General features: G+C 40.5%; 1 long non-coding RNA gene across 3 annotated transcripts in view; it reads left to right on the forward strand.

The window, feature by feature from the left end:
• Window positions 1-23,758, forward strand: part of LOC140733302 (uncharacterized) — an 81,027-nt gene that overhangs the window by 42,401 nt on the left and 14,868 nt on the right. The window contains exon 3 of one of the 3 annotated variants that reach the window (XR_012100261.1): window positions 12,128-12,224. The exons of the other annotated variants lie outside the window; for them this stretch is intronic. This is a non-coding gene — a long non-coding RNA (uncharacterized lncRNA). The remainder of the gene's footprint in view (window positions 1-12,127; window positions 12,225-23,758) is intronic. 3 annotated transcript variants of the gene reach the window in all.

Here is a 23,758-nt window from a genome sequence, read left to right on the forward strand (position 1 = left end):
AAGGTAGTATGGGAGAAGATCAAGGAAGAACTGTTGGTAAGAACATTTACTAAATATACAGAACTGGGAGCTAGTCTGTGTTACCTGGGTTGGGGGTGATAGAGAAGTGTAGGAGAGGATATGTGCAGCAGGATTTTTAACAAGTTTTGGTTTATGAAGTGTGGTTAATACCTAATACCCATGGGTTAAGTGCTGTAATAATTTTGTCTAAATTAAGTATAAAAAACATCCGTTAGTAGTTGCGCTACAGATGGAGTTGCCAATGTTATGGGAAGATAGTGGATGTAAATCTAAGAGCTGCAGAGGGCTTTTGAGATCAAGAAGTACAAGTATAATTGGAGATGACAGTGTGCAATGGAATCATGGTCAAGGATAATAATAGAATTTAACTACCTTGAATTAAATTGACCGTGGCTTATAATTCATGGCTCAGATCATTTGAATATGGACAATCATGTCTTTTCCAGCTTATTTTACAGCATTCACTTGCCTGTTATATTTTCTCTAAGGTACTGTAATTTTCCCTCTTCAAATATAAATCCAATTTCCTTTTTGAAAATGAATATTCAGTCTGCTTCTACCAGTATTCAGCCAAGGCATTCCTGATAATTATTCCTGAATGATCTCACTTCCATGTACTCATCCAAGCTATATTCTAGAGACAGACGTATATCATCCATGAAGTTGAATGTTCAACAGTATAGCACAGGAACAGTCATTTTGGCTCTTGATGTTGGTGCAGGCCATGATCAGTCCGAACTAATTTCATCAGATTGCATATCGTCAATATCCCTCTGTTTTCTGGCTGTTTATGTGCCCAAATGTCCCGTAAATGTTGCTATTGTATCTGCTTACATCAGCTCCCCTGCCAGTACCCTCCAGATACCTACCATTCTCAGTAAAAATTTTGTCCTGTAAATCTAGTTCAAGCATTCTCCTTAGCAACTTAAAGTTATTTTCTCTGGTGATTGACATTTCTTTCCTGGGAAAAAGACTTTGACTATCTTCCCTATCTATGCCTCTCATAATTCTATACACCTCTCTTTGGTTGCACCTTAGCTTGGACGCTCCAGAGGAGAAAAAAACAACCCAAATTTTTAACAATCTCTCCTTATAGCTAATACTTAATGATCCATGCAGCATTCCTTTGAAATCCTTCTATACCCTTTTTAAAGCCTCCACATTCTTCCTGTATTCCAGTGACCAGAGCTCTAAATAGTACCCCAAATTTAGCCTAAGCGGAATTTTGTAAAGATTTGTCACATGTACATCAAAGCATAGAGTAAAATGCTTTGTTTATATCAAATCAGCGAGGATTGTGCTGGGCAGCTGGCATGTATTGCCATGCTTTTGGTATCAACATAGCATGCCACTTCCATTAAGACTACCCAACTTATAGACTTAACATCCCAACCTATAAAGGTAAGTATGCTGTATGACTTCTTTACCTCCCTTTATCCACTAACATTGATGCTTTTCTTTCTACTTTTCTAGTTGGTCTAGAGCTTTCTGAATCCTTTGACAACCACTGGTCTCAGACCTCCTATCAGATTAATGTCCTTCCACCACTACAATATGCTCACTATAGCTAGGCCCATTTTGAATCCAATCTACTATGTTGCTTTGGATCCTATATTTCTTAATTTTTTGGGTCAGCCTACCATGAGGCACCTTGTCATAAGTTTTACATAGGTCTGTGTACACCACATCCATTTTCCTGCATCCATCAATCATTTTCATCACCTTCTTAAAGAACTCAGTTATGTTTGTCAGACCTGCTCTACCCCTTGCACATAGTCAAGCTATTTAAAGTGATCAATTACACATTCAGAATTCAGCTGAGTTCTTCTGAGTTCCACTATGATTTTACAAGACTTTGGTGCCATATCTGCTGTAAGGTTGCGAAGTCCTAGAAAAAGTGGTGTGAAAAGTTGATGTACATTTTGCTGAATCCAAAGCTTCTGCACAAACAAGTTGCTTCCAGATATAATCCAGATATAATCACATTGGAAGCAATCCCCTTGGAGTATGAAAATGCAATGCTAGAAATGGAAAGTAAAGAAGCAATTTGGGATGAGGGTGGATATGGAGAAGAGGTAATTTCAGAAGCTCTAGTAGCTAAGGAACAATCCTCTAACCTGAATCTCAGCAAGGAAGAGTAGGTGAGCCATCTATGCTCATTGAAACATACCATATGCTGAGACTGCCGCTACAGAATCAGAATCAGATTTAATGTCACTGGCATATGTTGTGAAATTTGGTATCTTTCTGGCCGCAGTGCAATGCAATACGTAATAATAGAAAAAACATGAATTACATTAAGTGTGTGTACATATAGTATATATATAAAATAGTTAAGTAAGTAGTGCAAAAATAGAAATAAAAATGTAGTGAGGTAGTGTTCATGGGTTCAATGTCCATTCAGAAATCAGATGGCAGAGGGGAAGAAACTGTTCCTTAATGATGGATTTCGCCTTGTTGAGGCCTCGCTCCTTAGATACTGAATGATTTGGACACTACGGAGGCTAATGCCCATGATGGAGATGGAGCTGGCAAAGTTTGCAACTCTCTGCAGCTGATTTTGATCCTCTGCAGTAGTGCCCCTCCCCCATATCAGATGGTGATGCAGCCAGTTAGAATGCTCTCCATGGTACATCTGTAGAAATTTGTGAGTGTTTTGGTGACATACCAACTCTCCTCAAGCTCCTAATGAAATATAGCTGTTATCATGCCTTCTTTATAGCTGCATTGTTATGTTAGACCCAGGATAGATCCTCAGAGATATTGACACCCAGCAACTTGAAATTGCATATTCTTTCCACTTCTGATCCCTCTATGAGGACAGGTGTGTGTTCCCGCATCTTACCCTTTCTGAAGTTCACAATCAGTTCTTTGGTCTTAATGACATTGAGTGCAAGGTTGTTGCTGTAACACTACTCAACTAGCTGATATATCTCACGCCTGTACACCCTCTTGTCACCATCTGAAATTCTGCCAACAATAGTTCTATCATCTGTAAATTTATAGGTGGCATTTGAGCTGTGCCTAGCTACACAGTCATGGGTGAAAAGAGAGCAGAGAAGTGGGCTAAGCACACACCCCTGAGGTGCACAGTGTTGATTCATTCAAGAGGTGGGCAAGCATGGTCTTGCCACTCAATATGAATAACAATTTATGCAACTTCCAGATTGGAGAAGGGGATATTTGCAATATCTCACAGTTTCCTATCCACATTGTTTAATAGATAGATACTTCATTGATCCCAAAGGAAATTACAGTGTCACAGCAGCATTACAAGTGCACAGATATAAAAACATACAAATATTAGAAGAGAAGTAGAAAGAATAAAAATAAGTTTTTTTATATTTAGAAACATAAAAATCTACAGCACATTACAGGCCCTTTGGCCCACAATGTTGTGCCAACCATGTAACCTACTCTAGAAACTGCCTAGAATTTCCCTACCACATTGCCCTCTATTTTAATATGCTCCATGTACCTTTCTAAGGGTTTCTTAAAAGACCCTACTGTATCCATCTGTACCACCAACGCTGGTAGGGTACCACAAACAGTCTAACAGGAGGGAGTCATCTCTACCCCGGCTATGGATTGACTCATTATAGAGCCTACATACACAACACTGGAAGAACTCAGCAGGTCGGGCAGCATCCATGAGAAAAGTTTTATCACTCTTTTCTCACGGATGCTGCCTGACCTGCTGAGTTCCTCCAGCGTTGTGTACGTATTCTTTGATCCACAGCATCTGCAGGTGTATTTTTGTGTCATTATAGAGCCTAATGGCCAAGGGTATGCATGACCTCATATAGCGCTCTTGGGAGCAGTGCAGTTGTCTTAGTCAATTACTAAAAGTGCTCCTCCGTTCAGCCAAGGTGACATGCAGTGGGTGAAAAACATTGTCCAGAATTGCCAGGATTTTCTGTAGGATCCTTTGTTTTACCACAGGCTCTAGTTTGTCCAGTTTGACTCCTATAACAGAGCCAGCATTCTTAATCAGTTTATTGAGCCTGATGTGTTGATCGTGTTGATGCCGTTACTGCAACACACCACCGTGTAGAAAATTGTACTTGTGACAACAGACTGGTAGAAGGTGAAGGAGAGGCCTGTATACCCCAAAGCACCTCAGTCTCTTCAATAAGTAGAGGCAACTCTGGCCCTTCTTGTACACAGCCTCTGTGTTGGTGCTCCACTCAAGTCTGTCATCCAAGTGCACCCCCAAGTACCTGTAGGTCCCTGTGGGGGCCCGGTGCTGCTTCTGGCTAGTTCTGGACTCGGGTCTGAATTCGCACACACAGTGGTCTGCAGTCAGGTAGTCCATTATCCAGGATGCAATGAAAGCACCGAACTGCATTGAATGGAGCTTTTCCCCCAGCAGTGAGGAATAATGGAGTTCTCCTATACTTTGTGTTTGGAACTGCAATTTGTTGTCTGAAGAACTACCCTTTACACTTGCTATTTGCTTTCTGTCTTGATGTTGGTTAATTTCTGCTGTTTGCCCCAAACTCCTCATGTTTATTTATTATTCTATTGTTTCTCATCTTATGAATAAATTACATGACGCATAATACACGACATGTTATACACCATTTGGTAGCTCAAAAAAATTGTATGTACTATATTATCATTGTCTATACTTCAAAGGTTTCAAAGGTACATTTAATGTCAAAGAAATGTATACAATATACATCCTGAAATTCTTTTTCTTTGCAACCATTCACACAAACAGAGGAGTGACCCCAAAGAATGAATGACAGTTAATTGTTAGAACCCCAAAGTCATCCCCCCCCAGCTCTCCTCTCCCATATGTAAACAGCAGCCAAGCAATGATCCCCCCCCCCCCCAAGGTTCAGTTATCAATTCAAGGAATTTAGAAGATTGGTCTATGAACCTTTCCACTACCTGCCGCAACCTACCCATTGTATTCACACCTCCTCAGTCCAACAATCTCCTCAACCTCCTGTTTCATCATTCCCATTCTCCTCATTATATGTACCATGCCCTCTCAAAAGTGTCAACCTTGATGCAGAAATTCGGCCAGAAACATCTAGGATTCCTTTCTCTGAGAAGATGCTGTTTGCCTAATTGATTTACACCATCAGATCGTTGCTTTCATTTTTTAGGATCCCAAGTGATTCTTTATTCTAACTACTTTGGCTTCTAGATTCTTTCTTCTTTCACCTTTGATAGTGATAAATTTTCTTACCACTGATGTTAAATTGAATATTCAATAATTCCCCGGATATATTTTCTTCTTTCTTATCTACAGATATCACAATAGCTATCACCAACTTTCTGGCAATGCTTCACTTTCTGATGAATTACCAAATGTCTGTTTGAAGAAATGATAGAAAACAATTGATAGGAAATTTTTGAAAACTCTTTAGAATGGGAACTTCCATTTTAAGGTTTTAGAGAATGATTATTTGGATTGATAGAACTGTGATCTGAACTGCGCTTCAATGCTTAAAATCTATGCCTAGAAATTAGATCATGAGCAATATTTTTGTCTGTTGCTTAATTCTACTTCAATGGTAAATCGGTTTCAAAGGAAATTATTGTAGCTGCATGGTTTATCATTTTCTCTATGGGTTCTGTGTGCATTCAGTGCATTAATGCACTGAAATGTCTTGTCATATGCTTGGTTGTAAAATAGCCTTCAGTATCTTGACTGCACTTCCACACTTTTAATCCATGTACCCTTATCCCACATGCACTAAATTTGCAATCAAAGAACCAAGTACTGCATTGAACTTTCTTTCAAACACTTCCTTCCAATAAATTCAATGGGACTGAACTTCAGATCTGAAGTTCTCCATGCCTACATTACCAGATTGCATGTTGAGTGCATTTTTAACAGAGAGCTAACTTCATCCTGTGCTCTGTATTTTCATCTGCAGTAGCACAAACAAAATCTTTGAGCATTATGATTTTTTCTATATACTCCTAAAAATAAGTAAAAACAGAATTTTATGAGGAGCAACATCTTTGATTGCACATGACTCTTGAAACAATCTAATATTTCTTGAACATTTAGCAAGACTTTTAGGATGGTCGAATTTAGACTTCTGGGCGGATAAGCCTAATCCTTAAATACGGATATTTATTCTTCAAGTATTTCTCAAAGTGGTTTCATTCTTATGGTTCAAAGGACAGCTTAAAACAGAATCCAAACACTATTGAAGTTAAAGGTTCCTAAAGATTTTAGCAGGTCAGCTCTGCTGAGCACCTCTTTGAAAAATCTGCTTTGTTTCTTCAGTGGTCTGAGCCCTTCTCTCCAGGGACAGGCAAGGATATGGAACTTGCCACACACCATCAGTGACGGAGTGAGATGAGAAGCTCCACGTGACCACTGGTGCTGGTATTCTAGGTGATCCATGAGTTAGAATATGACTTTTTGAAATGTTGAGATACTGGACCTTATTGGAAAAGGTAAAAATAATATTCTACATTTTGAGATTAAATGTCTTTACCACCTATCCTAATTGTATTTACAGATATTTTAGCTGTTAGTATTTTCTGCACAATTACAAATAGATATAATTCTTAACACTGAATGGTACAAAAAGAAAATAATTCATTCTCTTTATAGATCACTCAGATGTATTGTAAATTACTTGTAGTATGTATGTGTTACTATTCAGACAAGCCTAGGACCTAATGTGAAATACAATGATTTTATTTGCTGCAACATATCTAATCTGTCCTCTCTGTGCTCATAGCATGCACGCATTTTGCATAAATGCACATAAACATAGTGTTATCAAATACTCATGCAGTGTTTGTTTGACATCACTTGTATGAAATTCTGCCTTGTATGAAATTGCTGTGTGCCTCAAACAATGAAACAAATCTTAGCTGGCAGGTTTATTTAGAGCAAAGTTAAAAGTACAGGTCCTATCTAAGCTGCAGCAGGGGTGTCTAAGAAGTCCTTCATATTCCAAGTAAACACTTTAACTTTTGACCACTGACAATCATCTCATAAATGGCAGAACCATTTATATTTGTACTCAGCTCCCTGGCTTGCTCAGATCATTCCGTTTATCTTCCCTTTCCATGATTCTCATTTATTCCTTTCTCAGCACACAATCTCCCAACCCTCCATCAACCTCTTCTCTCCATGCTTCAAACTGTCCTGCCTTCTCATCTTCTATAACTATCCCCTAACTCAGCCATGATGGAATGGCAGAGCAGGCTCGATGGCTGAATGGCCCAATTCTGCTCCTATGTCTTAAGGTCATACGGTCTAAAGATGGTCATCTCCTATCTCCTAACTCCCAATCCATTCCCAAACACACTTCCTCATATTCTCACTCTCTGCAGAAGCTCGTGAAGGAAAGACATGTTTTCCATATCTGTGTATCTTCACTGAGCAAGTTCAGTTCTTTAGGTTTCCCGTGGAATAGAATATCATAGATGCAAGAGATTCCGAGGATGCTGGAAATCTTGAGCAACAAACACAAAATTATGAAAGAACTCAGCAAGTCAGGCAGCATCTATGGAGGGAATAAACTGTCAATGTTTAGGTCTGAGACCCTTCATCATGACTGGAAAGGAAGGGGGAATATGCCAGAATAAGAAGATGGAAGAGGGAGGGAGAGGAAGGAATACAAGCTGGCAGATGACAGGTGAAACCAGGAGATGGGCAAGTTGGGTGGGTAGAGAGGGAGCTGAAGTAAGAAGCTGGGAGGGGATAGGTTGGAGAGGTAAAGGCATGACTAAGATGGAAACTGATAGAAGAGAACAGTGGACCATGTAACAGTAGGAACAGTAGGAGATGATGGGCAGATAGGAGAAGAAAAGTGGTGAGAGATGAACCAGAATGGGGAATGGAAAAGAGAGAAGGTGGAGGGGGAAAATTACCAGATGTTAGAGAAATCAATGTTCGTGTCATCAGATTGGAGGCTACCCAGATGGAATATGAGGAGTTGTTCCTCCAACCTGAGTGTGGCCTCATCAAGGCAGTAATAGAGGCCATGAATCAACATGTTGGAATGGGACTGATAAGTTGAATTGGAATAGGTATCCACTGAAAAGCCTGCTTTTTGTGGTGTATGGAGCGAAAGTGCTTGATGAAGTAATCCCCCAATCTATGTCTACCAATGTAGAGGAAGCTACACTTGGAGCACAGGATAGAGCAGATAGCCCTGACAGACTTGTAGGTGAAGTGTCACTTCACTGGAAGGACTGAGGTTCTTCTCAAGTTGCCTCAAATTGCACAACCATCACATAATTTTATTCATCTCCTCTCTGCTTCCTTAGATCCAAAGAAAATATTTACAGCCCGGTCAGTCACTCCTCATAACTCAAGTTGGAGACTCGATCATATAGTTAATGAAGCTGAAGTTGAAATTTTCAAGTTATCAAAAGTTAATGGAAAGCACATCTAGGCAGAGCAGAAAGATCGTATTGCTGGTTCTCTTTGTGAAATGGAAAACTGAAATTTACTCTTTTATTGCTCAGACAATGGAACTATGAAATAAATTGTCTATGATTGCTGACCTAGTTTGGCACCTGACACTTCAAAGCTTGACCAATTTAGTCACTGTTATTATAGAGAAGCTGGAAGGTGAATACCCCCTCCACATTTGTTGGTTTTGTCAAATGCAATTCAACAGAGAAGTATAGTTAGTTAACTATTGCTGATCTGAGTTGGGTTGTTATAGGGGTTAGGATTGCAGATAAATTCTATCATGTCCTCTAATAATATTCAATGGTATATGAAATATGTATCTAATGAGTCACTTAACATTTATAGTGGAAACAGGAGAGAACTTAAGAAATGAATTAGGGCAAAAAGGGCCATGAAGTTACATTGGTAAGATAGATTGAAGAAAATCTCAAAATTCCTTTGCAGGTGTATTAGAGACATGAGGATGGCTAAAGAAGGAATAGGTTCCCCCAGGGACCAATAGTATAATCTACGTATTGAGCCAGGTCACCATGAGCAAGATGTGAAATGAATTTCTTACCTGTATTTATTCATTCAGTGATATCTGTAGCACGTCAGTATCTAGTAGGAGGAAGCTAGAACTTAGTGTTAACTGAGATCAGCGCTAACCTTTGTTATTTGAAATATTGATAGAATAGATTGTCAAAACCTTTGTCTCAGGCAGGGGAGTCTAAGGTGAGATAGGAGAAATGTGATGGAGATCTGATAGATAAGGTTGTCACCCTTCACCGAGAGGGTGGCAAATTTCTGGAATGAACTGCCAGAGGAGGTGGTGCAGGCAAATACAATTACAATATTTAAAAGATCTTTTGGATAGGAAAGGTGTAGTTGGATACAGAGCTCTCAGAGACAAATGAGATTATCTTAGGTAGACATCGTGGTCAGCATGGTTGAGATGGGTTGAATGGTCCATTTCTGTGCTATATGATTCTATTATTCAATGATAATTGTATTTAAATAAAAACAATGAAATTCTCAGCTTTTTGGTCTCTTCACTCCTAACCACTGTACTTACTCAAATAGTTCAGGACTTTTCAGAATCAGCATTCTGTCTGTTCATGAAGCTGACCTCTTCATGCTGTGACTGATGACTGACAGATTTGTACTGTATTGCAATTCAGTTAATTGGTTGACTTTTAGGACTATAGTTTCAATACTATTGTTTTTTCATTACTGTTTTGCTATATTACATTGGATATGACAGTGGGTATCTTGACTCTCCCACCTTTCAAAACAGTAAGGCTCAGTCAGCCTTTCATAAATATCATGGTTCCTGCATTCTGAATAAACTGTCTTAAGGCCCATAGTTTCTTATTATTAAGTTCAAATTACAAAGTTAATTTAAAATAGAAGTATATCTATGTGTGTAAAATACTACATAACACTTTCAGGCAATGAGCAGGTCAAATACTTCTTACCCCAGAAAATACTTGATTGTTAAAGTAAGGTGTTATGATAGTTAATCTCAAAGTTTCCATTCTGTTGAAATATTTACAGTCATTTAATATGCTTGACTGGTAGTAAAATGCTGGCTACAAAGAGCAGTAACTAAACAGCAAGCCAAACAGAAGGAATAGTTACAGACCTCGAGGTTGTTGTACACAAAGAGACAATTAGGAAAATAAAGCAGACTCTTTGGAACGCTGCCTTTAGAATCTGTTCAAGCAACACAGCAAGGAGTAGAGTATTTTACAAAGGAGTGTTAGTTGAATTTTGAAAAAAATATTCTTGTGTCTCCTCTCCTAAGGATGATTGCTTTTGTTCCACTGTAGTTCAAGAGTTAACTTTTCCCTGACCATCCTTAGACCATAAGACATAAGAACACAATTAGGCCATTCAGCCCATCAGGCCTGCTCTGCCATTCTATCATGGTTGATCCTGAATCCCACTCAACCCATACACCTGCCTTCTCGTCATAACCTTCGATGCCCCGACCAATGAGGAAGCTATCAATTTTCACTTTAAGTATACCCATGGTCTTGGCCTCCATAGCTGTCTGCGGCAGAGCATTCCACAGATCACTACTCTCTGGCTAAAAAAATTCCTCCTTCCTTCTGTTCTAAAGGGTTGCCCCTCAATTTTGAGACTGTGCCGTCCAGTTCTGGATACCCCCACAATAGGAAACATCCTCTCCGCATCCACTTTATCTAGTCCTTTAAACATATGGTAGGTTTCAATGACATTCTCTCACATTCTTCTAAATTCCAGTGAGTACAGGCCCAAAGCTCCTCATATATTAACCCCTTGATTCCCAGATTCATTCTCGTGAACCTTCTCTGGACTCTCTCCAATGACAACACATTCTTTCTGAGATATGGGGCCCAAAACCACAGGCTATACTCCAAGTGCATCCTGACTAGTATCTTATATAGCCTCAGCATTATCCCCTTTTTTTATATTCCATTGCCATTGAAATGAATGCATTTGCCTCCTTTACCACAGACTCAAACTGTAAATTAACATTCTGGGGGTCTTGCATGAGGGCTCCTAAGGCCCTTTGCACCTCTGATGTTTAATTTTTCCCCACTTAGATAATAGTCTGCACTTTTTTCCTTTTGTCAAAACACATTATCATACATTTGGCAACACTCTATTCCATCCGCCACTTTTTTTGCCTATTCTTCCAATTTATCTAAATCCTTCTGCAATCACATTGTTTCCTCAGCACTATCTACCCCTCCACCTACCTTCATATCATCTGCAAACTTTGCCACAATGTTATCTATTCTAATATCTAAATTATTGACCAACAACATGAAAAGTAGTGGTCCCAACACTGACAACTGAGGAACACCACTAGTCACTGGCAGTGAACCAGAAAGGGTCCCCTTTATTCCCACTTGTTGCCTGTCAGCCATTCCTCTATCCATGCCAGTGTCTTTCCTGTAATGCCATGGAATTTTATCTTGTGAAACAGCCTCATGTATGGCACCTTATCAAATGTCTTCTGAAAATCCAAGTAAATGACATCCACTACCTCTCCTTTGTCCACCCTGCTTGTTACTTCCTCAAAGAATTCCAACAGATTTGTCAGGCAAGGTTTCCCTTTACAGAAACCATGTTGACTTTGACTTGTTTTATCAGTAGTATCTAGGTATCTTGAAATCTCATCCTTAATAATGCACTCCAACATTTTCCAAACCAAACCACTGAGGTTAGGCTAACTGGCCTATAATTTCCTTTCTTTTGCCTTTCTCCCTACTTAGAGTGGAGTGACAATTGCAATTTTCTATTTCTCTGGAACCATGCCAGAATCAACTGGTTCTTGTAAGTTCATAACCAATGCATTTGCTATCTCTATCAGAACTCTGGGATGTAGTCCATATGGTCTAGCTTAAGACCTTCCAGTTTACTTGGCACTTTATCAGTTGTGATAGCAATAGCACTCACTCCTGCTCCCTGACACTCACAGACCTCTGGCACACTTCCAGATCCACAATCACTACTATCTAGAAGCATGAGAACAGCAGATACCTGGGAACACTAGCACTTGGAAATACCCCTCCAAGTCTTTTAACATCTTTGGACTATTTTTACTGTGCCCATGGTCTGTTTTTTTTTAATCAATTATGCTCTTGTTTGCACTGTTGTAACTATATGTTGTAACTATGTGGTTTTGTGCAGGTCTTGTAGCCTTAGTTTTTGGTCTTGTTTTGTCAGGTGGAATTGGAGCTCCTTTCCGGGGAACGCGCTAAGATGGTAGCATGATATTAATACGCAGCAGCCTCTCTGGACTCTGGATTGGGGATTGCCAAACGTAATGTGGATTTTCTGGTGTAGTCTGTTTCGTCATGTGCTTTTGTGATATCATTCTGGAGGAACGTTGTCTCATTTTTTAACTGCATTGCATTTGTGGTTTCTAAATGACAATAATCTGAATCTGAAGTCACTCATCATCCTGACTTGGAAACATATCACCATTCCTTCATTGTCGCTGGATCAAAATCATGGAATTCCCTCCCTAATGGCACTGTGGGTGTACCTACACCGCAGGGACTGAAGCGGTTCAAGAAGGCAGCTCATCACCACCTGCTCAACAGCAACAAAGGATGGCAATAAATGTTGGCTTAGCTGGCAATGGCCACATCCTGTAAATGAATAAATAAAAAAAAACAAACACTGCTAATGTCTTCCACAGTGAAGACTGATGTAAAGAACTTTTAATATAATATAATATCTCTCATTACTATCTCATTAGCATCATTTTCCAGTGGTCTAATATCAACTCTCACCTCCTCTTTATATACTGAAAAACTTTTGGTACCCTTCTTTATATTATTGGCTAGTTTGCTCTCATATTTTATCTTTTCCATTCTTATAGCTTTTTAATTTGACTTTTGTTGGATTTTAAAAGCTTCCCAATCATCCAACTTCCAACTCAATTTTGCCAACTTATATGCCCTTTCCTTGGCTTTAATGTAGTCCTTAATTTCCCTTGTCAGCCACGGTTGCCTACCCCTGCCATTTGAGAACTTCTCCTTCTGTGGGACATATCTATCCTGTGCCTTATGAACTATTCCCAGAAACTTCAGCCATCTTTGCTCTCCTGTCATCCCCACCAGTATCCTCCTCCAATCCACCTGGGCAAGCTCCTCTCTCATGCCTCTGTAATTCCCTTTATTCCATTGCAATACTGATACTTTTGTCTTATGCTTCTCCCTCTCAAATTGAAGTATGAATTCAATCATATTATGATCACAGTCTCCCAAGTGTTCCTTTACCTTAAGCTCCCTAATAAAATCTGGATTAGCAGACAACACCCAATTTAAAATAGCCTTTCCCTGAGTAGCCTCAAGCACAAGCTACTCTAAAAAACCATCTTGTAGGCATTCAACAAATTTCCTCTCTTATGATCCAGCACCAATCTGATTTTCCCAATCGCCTTGCATATTGAAATCCCCCATTTCAATTCTGACATTACCCTTATTACATCATCCTTGATTCACATGACAGACCAGTATTTTTCTCAATAATCCTGCCTGAAAATCAGACTCTGGAAGTTTTATTTATTCCGATACCTTTCATTTTTGCAGGTGCAATATCATGGAAAGTTCTCTTTTACATCTGAGTATATATTTACAACCAGGTCCAGTTACTTTCCTTGTACAGGGTTATTTTTCATATTTATTGTCCATAATAAGATTGAAGAGAGATGAAAAAGCAAATACAGCTTTTGCAGCTAGTGGTTATGCTGGGGCTGATATATGTGCTAATCTATGGATAAGGAAACTGATTTCAGGCTTTACAGCTTCGTTATTGAAACCCTACTCCTTTGAACATTAGGTGTGTAATGAATGCCCCACAGCCATAATGTGAAAGCCAATATTAAGCAGCCGAGTATCAGTTACAAACTAGTTGCCTTATATAGTAACTGAGAGTGTTACGATGAACCAGGATGCACCCAGTATGACTGGCAGCAACTACCATAGATTCCGGACTACAGAGCGCACCTGATTAAAAGCCGCTGGCTCTAATTTTAGAAAGAAAATCAATTTTTTACTTGTACAGGCCGCACCGGATTTTAGGCCGCACCGGATTTTAGGCCGCATCGGATTTTCGGCCACAGGTGTCCCACGTTGTAATATGAGATATTTACACAGAAAGATATTACACGTGAGGATTTTTTAACTTTTAATTAAATCCATATGGTAACATAAACAAATACATATTGCAAATGCTTTTTTTCGAACCGTGCCTGTAACGCGGCTACTTTTAAATATACGTTGCGTATACTTTTTTACTGAACAACATTCCAATATCTCCTAACGACTGGTAAAAAATATATATACTGCAGCCTACCAGGAAAAGTTATTGATCGCCTTTAACTTAAAAGCAGCGTTCGCTCAGATCCAATGCCGCTGGCGTAATGCCGCTCGCCCCCCTCCTTCCCGTTTATCGCAAACCGGCATTTTTCCCACAAGACGCGGCGAAACCGGGTGTGACGTCATAGCATCCCGCGATGTAGTACAGAAAACAAATATAGTTAAAACACTTCTAACTTTAACTAGAAAATGAATTACTAAGCGAAAATATTATAAACTAAATAACTGCCATAAAGGCAGCACAATGCTTTTCTTCGAGTGTTTTCCATGTTGATGAGGGTGAGTACAAATGACTGATTTACAATAATTTAATTGTGAAAGTGCGCTTGATTTATCGTACAATTTCATTGGACCTCTGTGAACTACTCATCAATTTTATTGGTCTACTGTTACGAGGCAAAATGTTTTTGGCGGCATGAAAAAAATCATGCATTAGCCGCACCGTATTAAAGGCCGCAGAGTTCAAAGCTGTTCAAAATGTGGGAAAAAAGTAGCGGCTTATAATCCGACATCTACGGTAGTTGCATTCTTTCCTACACCCAGGTTAACTGAGGCAGCAGTGACAAAATAGAGAATAGTCCAATCTTTCAGATCATCATTCATGTTAGGGGCTGACTAAGGCAAACTTGGCCAGTGCACTACCTTGTTAATGATTAAAATCTTGGGAACAGGCAGCTGATTCAGTAGAAAGTGGAACTCAGGGGTTTAAATTTGCTTTGATGACAGCTATCTTATTTGCTGACATTCAGTAGGATAAAGTTTCATAAATGATTAAAACAGATGGGCAAAAGGAAGAGAGTTAAATGGTAGAATGTGTTGGAGAAGGAAGAGGTGGGTGGAGGTTGACAGGTCAGGAGGTGAATTGGCCCAGTGCATTCCCATATTCTGTGGTTACTTTAAGTTACTGCTTGAAATGAAAATCTTAACTACAGGAAACAGTGGGCAATATTGGAAAAAAAACTAAAACCATAATGGAGACCAGGAAATTGTGCTGGCATGCTTTTAAAAGAGCCTTGCAATGATTATCGGAGCATCTCTTCAATGCTCCCATTAACTTTATTTAATAGATACAAACTGTTCCAGTATCCGCATGGTTTGACATTTATGAAAACAGAATTCATCACATTTCCAAAATGACTGTGGTACCAACATACTTCCACTAAATTGTCCACATCCAGTGACTGGCAGCGTCTGCCAGGGGATCAGGCATCAGTCGCCTGGTGCGCAAGCTTCCTGACAGTTTGACATCTTTACTCACAGATTTTAACAGTAACATGTTGCTATGCAGAACTTACAAAACACATGGGACAAAATAATTAAAAAGGCAAAGATCGTCTGCACTTTGACCTTGAGATCAGCCCTGACATCCTTAGTGCAATTTCATAATGGAATGGAGTGAGCCGTCACGAAGAAACAGTCCCGCAAGCAACTTAAATGGATACTAGGATTACTAAATAGAGCTGTGTGTTCTCAGCTCTCCCTATCAATTAGGTCTGGAGAAATTAGAAGTAACGAATGATTTTATTTTAAAAAGAAGGAAAGATCACAGTTAAAATTAAAGCACAATACTGATCAGCGTAACTGATAAATACCAGAGGTTATTTTTCATTACACAAGATCCTGATGAGGAACCTCACTTGCAGGCCCTGAATATCAGAAATTAGGACCCAAGCTTGTGCATTATGATATATCACAGTTTGAGAGGGGAATTAAAGAGAAGGTGTCTAAATCAATGACAAGAGATGAGTTGCATTCTCACTGTATAAATATGTAAATTGTCTGCATTTCTACAATGTAAAATCAACAAATAATGACTTGGCTCTCGGCATTTATATTCCTAAGATTATCTTTCTTTTCTGAAATGGCATAAAAATATTGTCTCTTTCAATTCAAAGCATGTGTGTTGGGTTATATTCTATTTTCTGTATTTACTAATTTTGATATGTAGCCAACATGTTTAAACATTTCCATCAGTTTTTGTTTTCACCACTCCTGCTTAGAGTATTTTCCTGCCAAAATGCCACATTTAAATGTGCACAATGATCTAATATATCATTTTCATTTTCTTCTTCTTCATTATCTTCAGCAGTTCCTTATAATTGAGAATGATTTGCTTCTACTCTAGATTTAGCCCATAATGAAATACTAATGAGCTTAATGGGGAAACCACAGACTCTTCCGAAGATACAGCAGCAGATGCCTGATAGGATGTGTTAGTAGCTGGCTTGTGAAGTAGAAGTGGTTTTTATTGTTTCTTCGCACTTATAGATCAAAGATTCCCAGGAGTTAGAGAGGATTGTGTACTTCTTCAAGGAGATTTGAGCATGTCCTTGAATACTTCCCTCTATTTCCTGATGAAGGGTCTTGGCCAATATCCAGTCTTGCAACGGCACTTGGGGGTCCTCATGCAGGATTCCCTAAAGGCTAGTTTGCTGGTTGAGTTGAAAGGAAGGCAAGTGCAATGTTAGTATTCATTTCAAGAGGACTAGAATATATAAACAAGGATGTAATGCTGAGGCTTTGTAAGGCTATGGTCAGACTGAAATTGAGTATTTTAGCATACACAAAATGCTGGAGCAACTCAGCAGGCTAGGCACCATCTATGGAAAAGAGTACAGTTGACGTTTCAGGCCAAGGCCCGTTGGCAGGACTTGGAGTATTGTATGCAGTTTTGGGCCCCTTTTTTAAGAAAGGATGTGCTAGCATTGGAGAGGGTCCAGAGGAGGTACATGAGAATGATCCTGGGATAGAAAGGGTTAACATGTAAGGAGTGCTTTTTGGCTCTAGGCTATACTCACTGGTGTTTAGAAGACTGATGGGGGATTTCATTGATCGAATATTGAAAGGCGTGATAGAGTGGGCATGCAGAGAACATTTCCAATAGTGGGGAAGTAGGTCCTACAGAGGGCATATGGTCTGAAAACAAGGATGTCCCTTTAGAATGGAGATAAGGAAGAATTTCTTTAGCCAGAGGGTGGTGAATCTGTGCAATTCATGTCCACAAACAGCAGTGGAGGCCAAGTCATTGGGTACATTTAAAATGGAGATTGATAGGTTCTTGGTTAGTCAGGGGTGTCAAAGGTTATGGGGAGAAGGCAGGAGAATCTATTTAAGAGGGATAATAATTCAACCATGATGGGGGAGCGGACTCAATTGACCAAACGGCCTAATTCTGCTCCTGTGTCTTATTATCTTACGGAAACGTCAACTGTTCATTCCTCTTTAGAGATGCTGACTGACCTGCAGAGTTCCTCCAGAATTTTGTATTTGTTTCTTTGTATTTCCAGAATCTGCAGAATGTCTTGTTTTTTCCTTCTATTTGCCTGCTAATCTCTCCCCCATGAGCTCAGAATAGAATGTCTCTCAGGAGCTTTGTGGACATAAAGTGATGTGGACTGTGCCATATAGCCAGCTGGATGTGGGGATGTAGGCCTGTTAAAGGATACTGATGCTGTTTTGTTTATTTGTCAAAAAACTGGACCATTTTTCAGGGGCATCATTGATTACATCTTTTCAGTGCCTTAAGTTACTTTTGTAGCCAGTCTAGGTCTCAAAAGCACACTGAGCGGCAGGAATCAGATGGACCATGTGTCTAGTACCAAGTCTGAACTCGTTGAATACCCTTTCCCTCAGTTGGCATTTGGTATCATGGTATCCTTTGTATTGTGGTATCAAGACACAACTAAAGTTAAAGATCACGTAGGGCATGACTATACTGTGCTCACAGTCATAAGGCTCTACAAACATTTCCTGAGGTCTCCTGCTTCCTGCTGCCTCCTACAAGCCTGTGAAAGACAATATAGGGTGAGCAATGTAATCACAGAAGAGGAATGTCCTGCCCAAAATCAGATGGAAATCAGTGACATGAAAGCATTTCTATACTTAAGAGTAGGCTGATATCCTGGTAGTTTCATCTGATTACTGTTTGGAGTCAATGAAAGATCTCCTATTGTTTTATCTTGGAAATTTTACACATTATTACTCATTTCCCTTGGGGTTTTGTGTGAATAGAGTAGAATAAACATTTTATGTGACTTGTTAGGACAAGTGGTTTCAGTGGGTTGTAAGCCTTGCTTCAAAAGCAACACTCAAATGGCCAGGAATTTGCAAATGGATTACTAACCATTCCATTAAGAAAAATTTTCAACACATATTGACTGACTACAATATCCCACTCACCCACACTTCCTACAAATTAGTTGCCACAGACATATGTGGAGCATCAGTTCATATATCCAAATAACTGATACCATTTCTGCATGAAAGCTCATCTACTGTTAACACAGAATCAGAAAAAGCCTACACCAAGATCACATACGAAACCAAGAAATATCTCTACCCTCAGCAATATTAAATACAAACTGGAGTCTCCAACTACTGCCTCTTGTGAAGAGCTGGAGCAACAGTTATGAATTGATCATGAAGTGGCTTTTGTTGGAGTATGCAATGTCCTTTGAATTTGAGTCAAGCCCATAAGACATAGGAGCAGAATTAAGCCATTCGGCCCATAGAGTCTGTCCTGCCATTCCATCATGGCTGATTTATTATCCCTCTCCATTCCATTCTCCTGCCTTCTCCTCATAACTTTTGATGTCATGACTAATCAAGGACCTATCAAACACTGCTTTAAATATATTCAATTACTTTGCCTTCAAAGCCATCTGTGGCAACGAATTCCACAGATTCACTACCCTCTAGCTAAAGAAATTCCCATCATCTCTGTTCTAAATGGACATTTAGCATTCTAAGGCTGTTCTCTCTGGTCCTAGACTCACCTACTATAGGAAGCATCCTCCTCACACCCACTCTATTCAGACCTTTCAATATTTATTAAGTTTCAATGAGGTTCCCCCTCATTCTATTAAACTCCAAAGAGTACAGGCCCAGAGCAATTAAACGTTCCTTGTATGTTAACCCTTTCATTCTTGGAATCATTCTTGTGAACCTCCTCTGGACCCTCTCCAATACCAGCACATCTTTTCTTAGATCACAAACTACGGTAGATAGAATAATGTTTGCATAAAGACGACGGCTTTCTTGCAGCCCATCATTTCAAGTGGAACAGCATGGCCAATGTCATCAAATCGGTAACAGAAGTGGGAAGTTCTCACTTCACACTCTTTGCTGCAGAACAATTATCTCGTATGCCAACATAAATATGCATCCTCCCAAATGGGAATAGGTGTGTATGACATCTCTTCAGACGCGTGATGGGTACGATCTTTCCCTTCGATTACTCCATAACAGAAAAGCAAGAAGCTGCCTCAGCAATCATCTTTGTCCTTTTTCAACCCCACTGCATCACTTGCCACAATTCTTGGGAAGGATTGCTAGACAGCCTCTTCAAATGTGGCTGCCCACTGAAACTTCACTTCCTCTTATGCTTGCTCCTCAAAGGCATGCAATTCATGGTGCTAGCTAATAGCTCAGGGTGTTGGCATTAAGAGTTCAACTGAGATGCCATCTGTAAGGAGTCTGTATGTCCTCCCCCGTGGAATGTGTGTTTTTTTTCTGGGTGCCCCATTTTCCTTCCACATTTCCAAGATGTACTGGTTGATGGGTTAATTGGTTATTGTAAATTGTCCAGTGATTAGGCTAGGGTTGAATCAGGAGGTGCTGAGGTGTTGTGGCTTGAAGGGTTGAAAGGGCCTACTCCATGCTGTAGCTCTAAGTAAAGTAATATAACCCTCCAAGAGAACCATTTTTTCCGTGAAGGCTAAGAGTAAAGCGTTGCTGCACCTTTGCCCCAGCATTGTCTCAGTTTACTTGCTGCAATATTGCATCTCACCTCCAAAAAACTTAATATAGTAGTGGAGCTAATCTTCAGAGCTTTTCAGCTTTTCAACCTTTGGCAACTAGGCTCAATCCAAGGTCACCTCTGAACATGAAGCAAGTCATCCCCAATCCTGGGAGACCACTTCAGAAGAAAATGAGGTTGTGAAAGTGACCGCCACCTTAACTAGAATTATGATTATAGATAGTAAATCAATGAGAACAATGCCTTGGGGAATGATTTTTTTTTGCAGCTGAAACTATTACATGCTGGAACAAAATTTCTGTCCAAATTAAGGCAGCAGAATGGAAGGGGAAATTAATGATGTTTTTATGGAATCATTTAAAAATTAATTAAATCTCCTCAGAAAGACATTTCTGTACTTGGCACTAAATGTGTGAGTGGGTATTGGCTCTTTTATATGCAGCTCTATACATCGATATGGTCATAGAGTTATGCAGCATAGAAACGTAGACAAACTTGTCCATGCTGAACAAAAGGTCTAAGAATAGAGGAGCTAGTGTCCATTGACTAATTTCTTTTCATCACTTGGCTCCTAGTGTTTATCCTTTTTTCTCTCTGATGTTCCTTTACTTTATGCTTTCTGGATCTGGGCAATATCCCGCAGTTTTTCATCCCAGATGGTTTATCAACAGATGCTAATAATGGAAAAAACACATCAGATAGAAAGCATCCATCTTGCCAGCAACCTTTAGGATAAAAAGATAGACTGACCACAACATCTTTTCAACCACTTCCTAAAAATCAGTGGCGACTCAAATGTACTACACCCGGCAGTTCACATTACTGCCTTTCAATAGCTGCTCCTCACCTCTCCCAGCTTCTACTATCATCCCTGGCACACCGCCGTGTTTAGTGCCACCGTAATCTTTCACCACACTTTGGCTGCTGGCACTCTCACCTGGAGGAGGCAGATGTTTGCAATGTACCAAGCAATGCCCCTGAATGAATGTGCCATTTTGACTTGTGACTGCTTTCCAAATGTATTAGGTCTCAAAGTGAATGCGTGTTGTATTTATTTGGAAGTGTGGAAGAAACTATATTAACCAAAGGCTACATTTGTGTCATCAATGCATCAAAGGTTAGCCATCCTTTCCAGTCTTCTTTTTCCTTCCCCTCTACTTCATTCTTTCTTCTCTTTACATTGATCTCTGTGCGTCAATTTTTTGATGCCTTTTATCTCTCCTTTTTTCAGCATTTATTCCTTCCTTCTCACAAATTTCTCATCAAAATTCAGTTTTAAACTTATTTTTTTTATTACTGGCAATAATATCAAAACATACAATTTGAAACTAATTTATCTCCCTCTCCCCCTCCCCTCCCCCTCTCTCTCCTGCACTAACCCCCCCTGTATTCCCCCTCTCTCCCTCCCCCTCCTTCTCCGTCTCCCTCTCTCCATCTTTCTGGAAATGTAACTGGAAAACAGAACGTCCTACCAAAAACATCAATGTGGTAAGAGCCAATGTGGAAAGTTTTCCGCAATAAGAAACCATGGATGAAGAGAGAGATTTGCCTCCTGCTCAAAGCCAGAGATTCAGCCTTCAGGTCTGGGGATCGGGAGGCTTACAGCTCAGCCAGGGCCAACCTGAGGAGGGGAATCTCTCAGGCTAAACACACATACAAACAGAGGATCGAGGAGCATTTCAACTCCTCGGACCCCCGGTGCATGTGGCATGGCATACAGCTCATTACAGACTTCAAACCATCTAGTACTGTGCCCCCTTCCAGCTCTGTTTCTCTCCCTGATGAGCTCAATTACTTCTACGCTCGCTTTGACCGAGAGAACAAGGAGGTGACCCTCAAAGTGGATCTCCCACCTGGTGAACTGCCTCTCTCACTTTCCACCTCTGATGTTTGTGCCACTCTGAGCAGGGTGAATGTACGGAAGGCAGCTGGTCCGGATGGAATACCTGGCCGTGTGCTCAGAGTCTGTGCAGGGCAGTTGGCTGGGGTCTTCACAGACATTTTCAATCTGTCCCTGGCCCAGGCAGTTGTCCCCACTAGCTTCAAGATTGCCACCATTGTGCCAGTGCTGAAGCATTCCGCTGCCACGGGCCTGAACGACTTCCGCCCAGTTGCACTCACCCCCATCATTGCAAAGTGCTTTGTGAGACTGGCTCTATCACATCTGAAATCCTGCCTGCCCACTACCTTGGGCCCCCATCAATTTGCCTATCACACCAACAGGTCAACAGAGGAAGCCTTCTTCATGGCACTTCACTCTGCCCTGGCCCACTTGGAGAGTCCCAACTCTTACGTCAGAATGCTATTCATTGACTTTAGTTCGGCATTCAATACTGTGACCCCCTCCAAGCTGATTGCTAAACTTCGCCAGCTTGGTATCAGCTCATCCCTCTGCAATTGGACCTTGGACTTTCAGACTAACAGACCCCAATCTGTTAAGTTAGACAACCTCTCCTCCTCCACTCTCACCCTGAACATGCCTCAAGGATGTGTTTTGAACCCTCTTTTGTACTCTCTTTTCACCTATGGCTGTGTACCTGTACATGGTTCTAACTCCATAATCAAGTTCACAGAAGACATCACGGTGATTGGCCTGATCACAGGGGATGACGAGACGGCCTACAGGGACGAGGTCCAGCACCTGGCTGTGTGGTGTGCCGATAACAACCTGGCCCTTAACACCCAGAAGACCAGGGAGATCATTGTGGACTTACAGGTGTGCTGGGAGCCACACTTACGTCCCCATCTACATCAACGGAGCTGTAGTGGAGTGTGTATCAAGCTTCAAATTCTGAGGATTTCTAAGGATCTCACCTGGTCCCTGAACTCCTCCATCCTGATCAAAAAGGCACAACAGCGCCTTTATTTCCTCAAGAAAGTTCACCTCTGTCCCAGGGTATTGACCGACTTTTACCACTGTACCATTGAGAGCATACTCACCAACTGCATCTCAGTGTGGTATGGCAATTGTCCCGTATCGGACTGCAAAGCACTCCAGTGTGTGGCGAAAACTGCCCAACAGATTATTGGTACTCAATTGCCCCCTATTGAGAATATCTACTATAAATGCTGCCTGGGCAGGGCGAAAAGCATTATCAAGGATACATCTCACCCTAACCTTGGACTTTTTACTCCCCTCCCATCCGGTAGGCGCTACAGGAGCCTCCGCTCCCACACCAGCAGGCACAGGAAGAGCTTCTTCCCTGAGGCTGTGACCCCGCTGAACCTCACATCACAGCGCTAAGCCGTATTGCATCCATATTGTACTGTCTCTGTACTTTTATATTTGTGTGCTGTAGCGCTTACTTTTTATTTGCAGTTATTTTGTAAATAAAACTGTTCTTTGCATTTCTCGTTAGATGCTAACTGCATTTCATTAGCTTTGTATCTGTACTTGGCACAATGACAATAAATTTGAATCTAATCTAATCTAAAAAAATGACGTATCATATTTCATATTTCCTTACAACACAGAGTGTTTAAGTGTTGATGAAGGGATAAAAACGGATAAAGGCTGCTTTCTTGAGGCATCACGTTTTGAAGATGTCGATGGTGGGAAGGCTAGTTCCCATGATGGAGCTGGCTAGCACCCTCTGCAGCTCTTCCCAACCCTGTGCATTGGTGATGCAACTAATCATGCTGCTATCCATGGTACCTATTGAAGAGATTTGCTAGTCTTTGATAATCACATTTCCTCAAATTCCTGGTGTA

Source organism: Hemitrygon akajei, chromosome 9 (assembly GCF_048418815.1).
Source record: "Hemitrygon akajei chromosome 9, sHemAka1.3, whole genome shotgun sequence".
NCBI classification, from domain to species: domain Eukaryota; kingdom Metazoa; phylum Chordata; class Chondrichthyes; order Myliobatiformes; family Dasyatidae; genus Hemitrygon; species Hemitrygon akajei.